The sequence below is a fragment of the Aquarana catesbeiana genome, linkage group LG10 (assembly GCF_042186555.1).
Source record: "Aquarana catesbeiana isolate 2022-GZ linkage group LG10, ASM4218655v1, whole genome shotgun sequence".
Lineage (NCBI taxonomy): Eukaryota > Metazoa > Chordata > Amphibia > Anura > Ranidae > Aquarana > Aquarana catesbeiana.
The window spans coordinates 167,824,008-167,837,753 of NC_133333.1; the positions used below are offsets into that span (position 1 = coordinate 167,824,008).

The 13,746-nt window shown below is 41.8% G+C and overlaps 1 protein-coding gene across 10 annotated transcripts in view; it reads left to right on the forward strand.

The window, feature by feature from the left end:
- Window positions 1-13,746, forward strand: part of MIB2 (MIB E3 ubiquitin protein ligase 2) — a 240,650-nt gene that overhangs the window by 59,533 nt on the left and 167,371 nt on the right. For 6 of the 10 annotated variants that reach the window (XM_073602907.1, XM_073602909.1, XM_073602911.1 and 3 more), the window contains one exon: window positions 3,061-3,131. The exons of 2 other annotated variants lie outside the window; for them this stretch is intronic. The gene's annotated coding sequence lies outside the window, so the exon portion shown is untranslated. Of the gene's footprint in view, window positions 1-2,253; window positions 2,733-3,060; window positions 3,132-13,746 lie in introns of those variants that run through there. 2 more of the 10 variants (XM_073602912.1, XM_073602914.1) reach the window with 2 other exon arrangements.

Consider the following 13,746-nt stretch of genomic DNA (forward strand, 5'->3'; position numbering starts at 1 on the left):
AGCGATTTGCTTGGAGTTGGGCTTTAAAACAATTCATTATTAGTTAATTCCTGTGATTTGTGCTGTTTATCATGATATAGAGCCATACGATTCTAGATAAAGTGAGAATCAACATTTTTTTGGTTAGAATAAAGATCATGATTCTGAAGAACTTTTTTATTTTAAAGATTTACAACCCCTGAACATTAGGTTATCAAACAAGATAGTTAAATGGAGTGCCAAAAAAGGTAATGGAGAATAAAGAGGGGTACCTCGTTCTATCAATATAGAAGTGATTTGTGCTTTGAGGCTATAGTGGACTTTAATAGTACCAAAACAGTTGGGATAAACAGATAGATAAAACAAATTAGGTTTTATTAAATTTACAAAATCGTATTAAAACATACAGATTTAAAAAAAAAAAACATGTAGGGGCAACTGAGAGAAATAGTGATACCAGTTCACCCTGTAACAGTCATATTGGCATGCTCAACATGTTTCGCGGTAGTTCGCTTCTTCAGGAGCTTTATTTGCATATATATATATATATATATATGATGTTTATGAGACAGAGATAATGTATAATACTACTAAATAGAAAAAGAATATTGTATTAGTCAGAATAATAACAAAAAACGTTGTATAAAATGACCAGATAAAGACATTATAGTGGTAAGTGCGGAGTTGTTTGAATTGACAGAGCTTTTTTAAATCTGTATGTTTTAATATGATGTAAATTTATTAAAACCTAATTTGTTTTATTTATCTGTGTATCCCAAGTGTTATGGTACCATTAAAGTCCACTATAGCCTCAAACCACAAATAGCTTCTAGGTTATCAAACAAGATGGCAATAAAATAAGACCTGAAACTCTTTGCTTCAATCAAATTTAAAGAAATGTAATGAAAAATAATGTAATTTGTAAAGAAATAAAAAAATAACCATTAAGTTATATTTGCTTGCCTGCAAGAGACCTGCGATGCGGGAACCCGCACAGGAATCGAGCTGGTTCCCACATCGCATATGTGTGAACCCAGCCTGAAAGTGTAAAAATATATAACAAAGCAAACAAAAAAAATATTTTAATTATTAATAGTTTATAAAATAGAAGTGAGTAAAAAAAAAAACAGCAGGAAAATAATAATTAAATGGAGAAGGAGAATATGGAGTTAATAAGGCTGATTAGAGTAAATTTAAAGGTTAATCAGGGGTTTAACAGAGGAGCAATTTAATAAAAAAATAAATCTGATCTGTAAATGAACGGAAAGATACAATGTTTCTTTTTATCTCTCTTTCAAGGGCCAATTCACACCAGATGCAGTTCCGTGCGTTTTTTTCTGCACTAAAAATGCATGCACAGTGTTTTCCATTTATTTCAATGGCTCTAGTTCACAACTGACCAGAAACTGTCTGGAACTGACTGCAGTGGTGTGAACTAGAGCCGTTGGAAAACATGGAAAACACTGCATGCATTTTTAGTGCAGAAAAAAAAGTGCGCGGAACTGCATCTGGTGTGAACTAGCACTCAGTAATAAACATTGCAGGGTTTTTTTGACAGCTGTGAGCAAGAAACTGCTCTGCATTTGTTACATGAATTGTGGAAATGCTGGAATAAGATCGTGTAGGGGGTTCGAGATCACAGTTTTTAACAATTAATCGTGCAGCTCTATCATGATAGCAAAATGATTCACTTATAATATGTAAAGAATACTTTCATGTGGGAATTGAGCGTAGGTGGTTGGGAAATGTAACCCTTTTTTCATGTTATACCCTAAATTTGGGAATAACGTGAAACATGGTCTTAAAGATGGACTAAGACCCCATACACACTATTAGATTTTCTGCAGATTTTTGTCTTCAGATTTACTAAAACTTGTAGTGCAAGGGCCTGCCAGATTGCATACAAATTGAAACTTAAGGTTTGTCCTCATATTATATGGTTTGGGTAAATCTGAAGATAAAAATCTGCAGAAAATCTAATAGTGTGTATGGGGTATGAGACTTTAGGTACATCTGTAAACTGGTGTTTTTAGCATGTGCTACTCATGTAGTAATATTGTTCAGTTTCTGTTGTATGCTATTCATTTAAGTGCATGTAGAGAGTTTTATTAAATGTCTGTTATCACATTAGATGTGACTTGCAGCCTCCGTCTGTCACACACGTCTGTTCATGCTGCAGATTTGCACTGACAATGAGAGGAGGCGCCAGTGTGTGTCAAATGAACGTCCCTTTCTCAAGTCTGGCTTCCCAGATCCCTTCTACTGTGACATCTGTGTGTTGAGCATGCCTTGTGTGCCGTGCCCGGCTCTCTCGCAAGGGGTAGCCAAGACTACCACAGTCTATTGCTCCTTCTTTATTTTCCCAGCTACAGGATAAAAGAATGAAAAGCCCTGGGGTTATAACACTTCTGTCCTCACTATCTGTTCATTCACAGCCTGATTCAAAGCTCTGCTAGCTTCACTGTGGCTCATGTCTTCCTTGCCCAGAAGGGATTTTTTTGGCTCTTATGTTTTGCCCCACAACAATCAGCTAATGGTGCTATACCATGGTGGAATTATAGGACTTAATCTGGCCAAGGGGATCATATCTCTCTGCTGTGTCCTCATCCAATCTCTAGGAAATCCAATGACAGCACAAAAGCCTATCCTCGTCATGACACCTTAGGAAACCCTCAGCAACAGCACAGCATTATTGGTGTTCTTTTTTCCTATTCGCTCGTGTAGTTCCTGGGAGACATCAAATGGGCGAAAAGGTAAGAACAGGAAATTGCAGGCAGCTGTAGCTAATAGTAGGCACTTTACCAGCTGTTTGTAGGAACTGTAACTGTCAGGTTTTTTTTTTTTTTTTTGTTTTGTTTTTTTTTTGCTAGGTGTTAGGCTAAATATGCAAATATCTATTCAAAAACAAAGGAGATTTAGCGACCTTCCCTCCAGCATCGGTGCACAGGGGCTCTTTCCATTCTCTCAGGACAATCTCTGCAAGGCATTCAGGCACTTCCTGAAAATTGTGCATGCTTGTTGTTTGCTTGCCAACCACGGTACTTCTCAATGTTGTGATCTAAAATGTTATTTTTCTTATAGATGCCAGGTTGTCCAAGCAAGCATATTTGTGAGGGTCGTTTTGCTTTTGGTGTGTCTTAAACTGGTGAAAGGTCAGTCTCTATTGTCAGTTAACCCACTGCACACCGTCATACGCTTTAGGGGTAATTCTGCCTTTCTATACCTCACTGTCCAGTTGCAGTTGAAAATAACTAGCTTTGTAAATTACAGTCATTACCTGTTTGTTCTCCTTTATTTATCTGTGGTCTTAAGGTTTCCACTGGAACCAAACTACAGTGTTCACATTTTGATTGTTTATGACATTAACTGTAGTTATCTAATGAAATGTGTACAGCATCATGTTATAAAGTGTATGTCAGGGTAAAAAATAAAACACGAGTACATCTCTGCAATACATGCATACTTCTCCATGTTCTATCCCTGTTAGCCACTTAAAGACCAGGCCTTTTTCTGACATTTGTTGTTTACAAGTTATCATTTTTTGCTATAAATTTACTTAGAACCCCCAAACATATATATATATAATTTTTAGCAGAGACCCTAGAGAATAAAATGGCGGTCGTTGCAATATTTGCCACACTGTACTTGTACAGCGGTCTTCCAAATGCAACTTTTTTGGAAAAAAAATACTAAGGGGGTTATTTACTAAAGGAAAATCCACTTTGCACCGCAAGTGCACTTGAAAGTGCACTTGGAAGTAAAGTCGCTGTAGATCCGAGGGGGACATGCAAGGAAAATAAAAAACAGCATTTTAGCTTGTACATGATTGGATGATAAAATCAGCATAGCTTCCACTCATTTCAGATCTACCCCTCAGATTTACAGCAACTGCACTTCCAAGTGCACTTACAGTGCAAAGTGGATTTGCCTTTCGTAAATAACCCTCTAAGGCCTCTTTCGCACGGACTGTCCGTTCAGGTCCGCCTGTCAGTTTTTTAGGCGGACCTGAACGGACACTCCATGGAGGTCTATGGAGCGTCGGATGTCAGCTGTGACATGTCCGCTGACATCCGACCCGCTCCGATCCGAAAAAGTGTAACGGAGGAAAAACCTACTTTTTCATCCATTATCGGATCGGTGACGACGGACTCTACGGTCCATCATCACCCGATCCCCCATAGGGGAGAGCGGCGCTCTGACAGGTCCGTCGCTGCACACTGTGCAGCGACGGACCTGTCATTTTCCTGCACAGCGGGGATCGGCGGAGCAATCCCCGCTGAGCAATCGGATGTTCACAGGGCAGATCATCACTGATCCGCCCCATGTGAAAGAGCCCTAAGTGTTTTTACAAATGAATTTAAATGAAAACAAAACCGTAACGTTAGCCCAATTTTTTTTGTGTACAATTTAATGTGAAAGATGATGTTACGCTGAGTAGATACATAACATGCCATGCTTTATAATTGCGCATGCTCGTGGAATGACGACAAACTACAGTACTTAAAAATCTCCATAGGCGACGCTTTAAAAATTTTTACGGGTTACCTGTTTAGCATTACAGAGGAGGTGCTAGAATTTTGGCTCTTGCTGTCATGATCACGGCGGTACCTGACATGTGTGGTTTGATGATGTCAGACGTCGCGAGCCGCCGACACGCTAGGTGGGGTGGTACGTCTCAGGTCAGATGGAGAAGACCATATTTCTCACATAGCGTAGCGGAAAAGACTGAGCCCAGAGGGATGCCCCGAGATGCAAAAAGCACCAGGGTGGCCCCGTGTGTCGGGGAGCCCGTGTATCCAAAGGCAGCGGAGATGATGGGAAGAAGTCAATATACAGAAATCTCCAAAGCATGTGTGTTAGGGCAGGGGTGGAGAAGGTGAAGCCCAACCTGAACAGCAGAAATATAAAAAACACAGATATGTTAACAGTATAAATGACAGATGCGTGACTTAATGGGAAATCACTGTTATCATTTATATTGAGCATAAATAGTTTGAGAAATGGACATTCAAGGAGCAAGAATAGCCAAAATTAGTACAGGAGAGCCCATAACAGTGGTGCATAGGGATAGCCTGGATGGATGGGCGGGAAAGAGAAAGGTGAAGGGGGGGGGGGGAGGGGAGAAAAGGTTGGGGGCAGAAAGAGAGAAGGGAGGGGAGGGAAAGAGAGATGGGAAGACGGAGAAAGGACGGTGAGGAAAAAGGGGAGGATGGGTGGGAGTATTCCCCTGTCACCCATTAGCGAAGCTTGTTACTGTTCCCAATCACATAGATAAGTGGGTGGGTTGGCAGTATGTCTACAGGAATAGGTCTGCCCAGTGACATTTGGGTCATGGGTTCACAAGTCCCTCTCGAAAACCTCCAGAAGAGAAGCCCTGTAAGAAGGGCTTCAAATTGATGGCTTCATTAAGGCCTGGTGGGGAGGTCGCATTCAAATCCGAGATCCACCTCAACTCACGTTGTAGGAGGAGCTTGTTGAGATCTCCTCCTCGTGAACTGGGATGCATTCGGTCCAACACCAGAATGATATCAGATGGCCTTGCAACGTGTGACATCATCGCGCCATAATGTGCAGTTAGGCTGGATGTCGCTTGTGCCGGGGGTATACAGGTGATCGGTAAGGCTTATCACTTGTGCTGGGCCCCCCGTTCACCCGATACCTACCAGGCCGATCCATTGGACCATGTCCACATTTTGGGCATACACCATTCGATCCCTCCACCTTTATAAGCCAGGTAAGCTCAGTCCTCCATTGCTGCACAGCCAGGACCACTTAATGTCCCAGATTTGGGATATTTGCATTAAACGGCAACCTTAGGTGCTTTTATGGATCTTGTGTCCTTCTGCCTTCTCGCTGCCTCTATATCCTGCTGCACAGGCCACCTGACCCCTTGGGAGTGGCAGGCTTGCATCATGATACCCCTTATGATGACACACCCCCATGCATGCATCTGTATGACATGGCGATGCATTTATACACCTTATATTACTATATATCCTTTTGGGTTTATTATGCCATGTTTTTTACATAGACACATTTTTTGTGCCAGATCCGTCTCCAAAATATTGGTCGATCCTTGTGGGTCCCGGTGTTCTTTGTCGGCAGGGATGCTTCATGTTCCACTCACTCCACACAATATACGCTAACCGGTTTAGCATGAGCAACCGTGTATTATTGGCGCTGTGGGGATGCATACTCCCCCAGCCAAAGGGTGTCAAACTCCATTTCATCGTGGGCCGCATCAGCATTATGATTGTCCTCAAAAGGGCTGGTTGTATCTGTAAGATTAGATGTTCAGTGCATCCCCTCCCCTTACATTAGATGTCAAGAGCCACCTCACCACCAGAAGTTGAGTCCTCTACTCTCCCTAACATCAAAGTGCACCCCCTTTCCTGATGCTGCTGGTGGGAAGAAGCTGGATGCATTGCTTGAAAGCATAAACTAGGGGTCTGGAGGAGGAACAGGGGAGGGCTGGAGCTCTCCTGCAGTTGCAGGAGAGGTGTGAGGGCCACATGAAATGGCCTGGAGGGCCGGATTCGGCCCGCGGGCCTTGTGTTTGACACTTGTGATCTAGAGCATTTCACTGTGCGATGGAACAGCTTAGAGATGGAAGCCCCTTCTCTGTGTAAACCCTAATGTGTACTTTAAACCACAAAAGTTAGTTATACTGTGAGTATTACCTGTTTTTATTACCTGCCATCTCTATATGCCATGCTATTACCTACTGTGTTCTTACATTTGCATATTTGTTTATTCCTATACTTTTTTTGATATTTTTGCTGTTTTATTACCAGACAAAACAGCTTGTCTCAAACCAGCCCTTGAAGAAGGAATTAATTATTTATATTCCGCAACATGTTGGGACTCCTGTGTACACGCACATTGTTTGGCCTCTCATTATGAGATCAACTGTGTGCCTCAGAATCTAGCTGTTATGTAACTATTCAGTCTGACTAATTTGTTTTTAGGTTTATATACCTTGTGTACCAATTCTGTTATTGCTTTGTACTCAATAAATTTTGTATATTTTTATACGCTTGTTACTCCCCTTTCTGGTTACTACCCTTTGCCCAAAAAATCCCTGGGGCACCCCCTTTTGCAATTTTCTCTTTTGTTTTGGGATGTGGCGAAGGTTTCCAGTACCATATCTATAGGTGGTTTTCTTCCATATATATTTTTCAGGATAAGAACTAGGAGGGCTAATTAGACTTTTTAACATAACAGAGAGTGAGCACTGGACACAGGACCGCTTTGATTTTCAGACATGATAAACACGTTTTTTATACTTATCCAACAGATAATAACAAAAATCTTAAAAATTTATATTTATCAGAGCAAAAGGTAGAAAATAAAAGTTTATTGCTAGGGTTTACATGACGGAGCGATCACAACAACAGACCGGCGTCACATCCGGTTCCTCCCTCCCCTCTCTGAAGGGAAAGGTATAGTGTGAGGGGAGAGTGGGAGAGATCGTTTGCAGCAGGGCTGTGGGCTGGATGTGTAGTGCAAACAGCGCTGCTCAGTGCCCATTCGAGCCACATCCATACTCTGCAATACTCTGCCCATACTCTGCCATACCCTGAAATACTTTGCAATACTCTGCCATATCCTGCAATACTCTGCAATACTCTGCCATACCCTGAAATACTCTGCAATACTCTGCCATACCCTGCAATACTCTGCTCAGTGCCCATTCCAGCCACATCCATACTCTGCCATACCCTGCCCATACTCTGCCATACCCTGAAATACTCTGCCATACCCTGCAATACTCTGCCATACCCTGCAATACTCTGCCATACCCTGGAATACTCTGCAATACTCTGCCATACATTACTCTGCAATACTCTGACATACCCTGCAATACTCTGCAATACTCTGCCATACCCTGAAATACTCTGCCATACTCTGCCATGCTCTGCCATCCTCTGCCATACTCTGCAATACTCATCCATACTCTGCAATACTCATCCATCCATCCATACTCTGCAATACTCATCCATCCATCCATACTCTGCAATACTCATCCATCCATCCATACTCTGCAATACTCATCCATCCATCCATACTCTGCAATACTCATCCATCCATACTCAACCATACCCAGCTATACTCAGCCATACCCACCCAGCCATACCCAGCCATCCACATCCACGGCTCATCCATGCCACATCAGTTTGCATCCATGCTACTACAGTGCCTCAAAGTGTAATTAGATAGTCAAATTAGACTTGAAATTTATGCCCCTAGAAAGCCTGCTGGTGCTCCCTGCATGTTGGGCCTCTGTATGTGGCCACGCTGTGTGAAAGTCTCACAAATGTGGTATTGCCATACTCAGGAGGAGTAGCAGAATGTATTTTGGGGTGTAATTTATGGTATGCATATGCTGTGTGTGATAACCTGATAATATGACAATTTTGTAAAAAAAAAAGAAAATAACTTGATTTTGCAAAGAATTGTGGGAAAAAATTACAACTTTAAAAACCTCACTGTGCCTCTTTCTAAATACCTTGGAATGTCTACTTTCCAAAAAGGGGTCATTTGGGGGGTATTTGTACTGTCCTGGCTTGTTAGGGTCTCAAGAAATGAGATTGGCCATCAGTACTTCAGGTGTGATCAATTTTCAGAGATTGGCACCATAGCTTGTGGACTCTATAACTTTCTCACCGACCAAATAATATACACCAAATTTGATTATTTTTACCAAAGATATGTAGCAGTATACATTTTGGCCAAAATTTATGAAGAAAAATTACTAATTTACTAAATTTTAACAGAAACAGACATTTTTTTTTCTTACAGAATTTTCAGTATTTTTTGATTTAAAGATTTAAAGGCGAAAAAAATAAAAAACTTAGCGGTGATTAAATACCACCAAAAGAAAGCTCTATTTGTGTGAAAAAAAGGACACAACTTTCATATGGGTACAGTGTTGCATGACTGAGTAATTGTTATTCAAAGTGTGAGAGCACCGAAAGCTGAAAATTGGTCTGGTTAGGAAGGGGGTTTAAGCGCCCAGTGATTAAGTGTCAAGTGGTTAAAGTGGAGGTCCACCCAAAGGGGAAAGTTCCACTTTAAGCACTCCCCCCCCCCCCCCCCCCCCCCGCCACATTAGGCATATTATTTGTTTTGAGGGGGAGCAGGTACTTGGTTTTAACAGGCACCCACTCCCACTTCCACTTGGATCTCCTAGGTGATTCGAGCGGAAGTTCTCCTCTCCCCCTCCCTCCCTTCTAGACTGCTGGACCATTCAGTAGTCGCAAGCTGTCACAACTGGGTGCCCACAGTAGAAATGCCAGCTCCAGGGCGAGGAGAGAGAGAGAGAAGCGACGGTTCAGGTGACCACATCGCTTTTTGTAGCTACTGGCTTTTAATAAACACAAAAATGATTGAAGCTCCACATTAGGCACTTATGTCAAGTTATGTTATGTCCTGCAGACATCTTGGCTCTCCCTTTTCGGCCAATGAATCTGAAATTCGTTGCTTACCACTTCTTTCCATCTACAGCTCAGTGATTATCTCTCCATCCCATACCCATGTATCCTGCTATCCTCTTACCTATCTTTGCAACTAAACCTCCACGCTCCCTCAACCATTCTCCTTATGTTTAGTCCCATGACCTCTCTCCACTTCCACTAACCCCCCCCCCCCAATATCACACACTTTCTTTTTTTTTTTTGGCACTACATTGACATGACCTGCTTAGTTCCTTCATACATGCACTCCTATATCTCAAACGTTTTTGCATTCTCCAGGCCTACAAAGCATCTGTCATGTTGTCATCACTGATGATGTAATTACACACTACAGCCCCTCCTCCCCCCAACTCTTGTGATTGTTTTCCTTCTGTGTAGTGATGTACATTAATAGAGTATGATCTACTCAGTCAAACCCAAAAATGATTTACCCGTTTTGTTTTTCTTCCAAGATTACTCCCTTCATAGTTGCTTGCATGGGTTTTCCTTTGCACGTTACTGTATGTATATGTATACTAAAGACAAATTCCACTCAAAGACCTTCCTGCATTGGATCTCAGAGTATTATCTAGTGAGACCAGATTGCTTGGTCTACACGGTGTTTGGGGATTACAGGCCTGCACATGGACACCGGTATTTGGATATTATGTTTTACGTGATGTAACAAGGCAACACGTGGCAGAAGCCTGTGCATCACAGACCATTACCGGAATTCGGCCTAATCTTAAGGTCATCGTCTTACTGTAGTTTACAGTGATTTTATGGGGTCTGTTTCTCTGTAGTGATTGGCAACTGACATCTAAAAGCTGGTAGAATATGCCTACTGAGCATCTTTTGTATCCCTCCTATTGGATCTGTAAGATGTGAATGTAAACCTTCTCATCATCTTTTTCAAATATTTGAAGATTCTTTGTTAAAGATTAATGAGAATCATTAGTAATGTTATACTTTATTGCAATCTCATTTCTTGGAGGTTGAAAAGGAGGTGTGTGTGTGTGTGTGTTATAGGGTATATACTATACTGTAGGAGAATTTCGGAGGATATACCATACAGAAGACTGTATAATATAAAGCTGAGTGGTGTGGTGAGGAGTATGTAATGTACAGCACAATATACAGAGCAGAGCTGGGTATCATATACTGTATACTGCACAGCACATATATAGAGGGAAGTGGTGAGGAGTATATAATGTACAGCACGGTATACAGAGTAGAGCTGGGTGAAGTATAAGTATACTGTATTTAAATCACAATGAGACAAACTTAGCAGGGTTTGGTAAGCATGGCTAAAATTCAGGTGGTGAATCCGAACCCCATTGAAGTCAATGTGACCCCCGCAGGGTTGCATGAAAAAAAAAACTGTAGTGTGTACCTGGCTTTAGACTGCTGTTTCTATACTAGATGATCAGAAAATAATATAATGCAAAATACAGTAGTACATAAGGTTTAGTTGTTACACATACTAAACAAGGGCACATTTTGACATTTAACTGAAATTCTGCTTTAAATAACACGCTTGGGGGGGGGGGGGGGTGAAGCGGAACATCTGTGCAATGTATACCGTTTTCGGCAGCAAAACTGGCATATACAAAGAAAAAGGTGTGTTTAAATCACTGGTAAAATGATGACTGCTCCGGGCCACTTCCTTCTGTCATCTCCACCAACCACCTTCTTAAATGGGGGCCTGTATTGATGTCAATGGGGGACCTCCACATGTAACAAAAACAGCATGGGGTCCTCTGCAATTCCTACCAGGCCCTTTAGGTCTGGTGTGCATTTTCATGGGAACCCCGTGTTAAAACAAACAGCATGAGGTCCCTTTTGGGTCTGGCATGCATTTTAAGAAGGAACCCCACACAAAATGAAGAAATAAAAAAACTCATGGGATCCCCTTCCCTCTGCTGAACCATACCAGATCACATGCCTTCAACAGGGGGCAGGGTAGTTGGTGGGGGACTTATTGAAATCTGGAAGACAGATAAGTATGCCCCCATGATGTCATTGACCATATATATATATATATATATATATATATATATATATATATATATATATATATATATATATATATATAGTCCTCGTATGAATATTTTTTTCTTAAACTACCCCCACCCCATTGCTTACATGGACAGGGATTCCTGGTCATGTAAAAGGATAAGAGCCAATGATATCACTGGTTGTTAAGGCCTTTTAATAACAATTGACAGAAGTAATACTGCTACAGTGCCTTGAAAAAATATTCATACCCCTTGATATTTTCCACATTTTGTCATGTTACAACCAAAAACATACGTGTATTTTAATGGGATTTTATGTGACAGACCAACATAAAGTGGCACATAATTGTGAAGTGGAGGGAAAATGATAAATGTTTTTCAGTTATTTTTACAAATAAATGTGTGAAAAGTGTGGCGTGCATTTGTATTCAGCCCCCTTTAGTCTGCTACCCCTAACTCAAATCTAGTGCAACCAATTGCCTTCAGAAGTCACCTAATTAGTAAATAGAGTCCACCTATGTGTAATTTAATCTCAGTATACATACAGTTGTTCTGTGAAGTCCTCAGAGGTTTGTTAGAGAACCTTAGTGAACAAACAACATCATGAAAGCCAAGGAACACACCAGACAGGTCAGGGATAAAGTTGTGGAGAAGTTCAAAGCAGGGTTAGGTTATAAAAAAAATATCCCAATCTTTGAACATCTCACGGAGCACTGTTCAATCTATCATCTGAAAATGGAAAGAGTATGGCACAACTGCAAACCTACCAAGACATGGCCGTCCACCTAAACTGACAGGCCGGTTAAGGAAAGCATTAATCAAGAAGCGGCCAAGAGGCCCATGTTAACTCTGGAGAAGCTGCAGAGATCCACAGCTCAGGTGGGAGAATCTGTCCACAGAACAACTATTAGTCGTGCACTCTACAAATCTGGTCTTTATGGAAGAGTGGCAAGAGGAAAGTCATTGTTGAAAGAAAGCCATAAGAAGTCCCATTTGCAGTTTGCGAGAAGCCATGTGGGGACACAGCAAACATGTGGAAGAAGGTGTTCTGGTCAGATGAGACCAAAATTGAACTTTTTGGCCTAAAAGCAAAATGCTTTTTGTGTGGCAGAAAACTAACACTACACATCACCCTGAACACTCCATCCTCACCGTAAAACATGGTGGTGGCAGCATCATGTTGTGGGGATGCTTTGCTTCAGCAGGGACAGGGAAGCTGGTCAGAGTTGATGGGAAGATGGATGGAGCCAAATACAGGACAATCTTAAGAGAAAACCTGTTAGAGTTTGCAAAAAGACTTGACTGTTGTGGAGGTTCACCTTCCAGCAGGACAACGACCCTAAAAATACAGCCAAAGCTGCAAAGGAATGGTTTAGATCAGAGCATATTCATTTGTTAGAATGGCCCAGTCAAAGTCCAGACCTAAATCCAATTGAGAATCTGTGGCAAGACTTGAAAATTGCTGTTCACAGACGCTCTCCATCCAATCTGACAGAGCTTGAGCTATTTTGCAAAGAAGAATGGGTAAAAATGTCACTCTTCTAGATGTGCAAAGCTGGTAGGGACATCCCCAAAAAAGACTTGCAGCTGTAATTGCAGTGAAAGGTGGTTCTACAAAGTTATGACTCAGGAGGGCTGAATACAAATGCACACCACACTTTTCAGATATTTATTTGTAAAACATTTTTAAAAACCATTTATCATTTTCCTTCCACTTCACAATTACCGAGTATAGGCCAACTTTTTCAGCACATTTTTTATGCTGAAAAAGCCCCCCTCAGCTTATACTCAAGTGAGTGTCTCGAGTGAGGGTGCAGCCTCACTTTGCCCATCTGCAGCTGTACCTTTTGATAACCAAAACAGCGGGTGTCTCCCGCTGTGTCATGCAGTCTTAACTGTTCGGCGGCTGTCCACTGTAACAAAGCCCCGCCTGCTCCTCGTCCGTGATAGACGGAACACTGATACAATGCTGGGAAACTGAATCAGTGTTCCGTCTATCACGGACAAGAAGGAGGCAGGGCTTTGTTACAGTGTTCGGCCGCCAAACAGACTGCATGACACAGCGGGAGACACCCGTTGTTTTGGTTATCAAGGGTACAGCTACAGATGGTCAGTGAGGCTGCAGATGGGCACAATGAGGCTGCAGATGGGCATTGTTAACCCAGTAGCTGCTGCATTTCCCACCCTAGACTTATACTCGAGTCAATAAGTTTTTCCAGTTTTTTGTGGTAAAATTAGGTCCCCCGGCTTATATTCGGGTCGGCTTATACTCGAGTATATGCGGTATGTGCCAC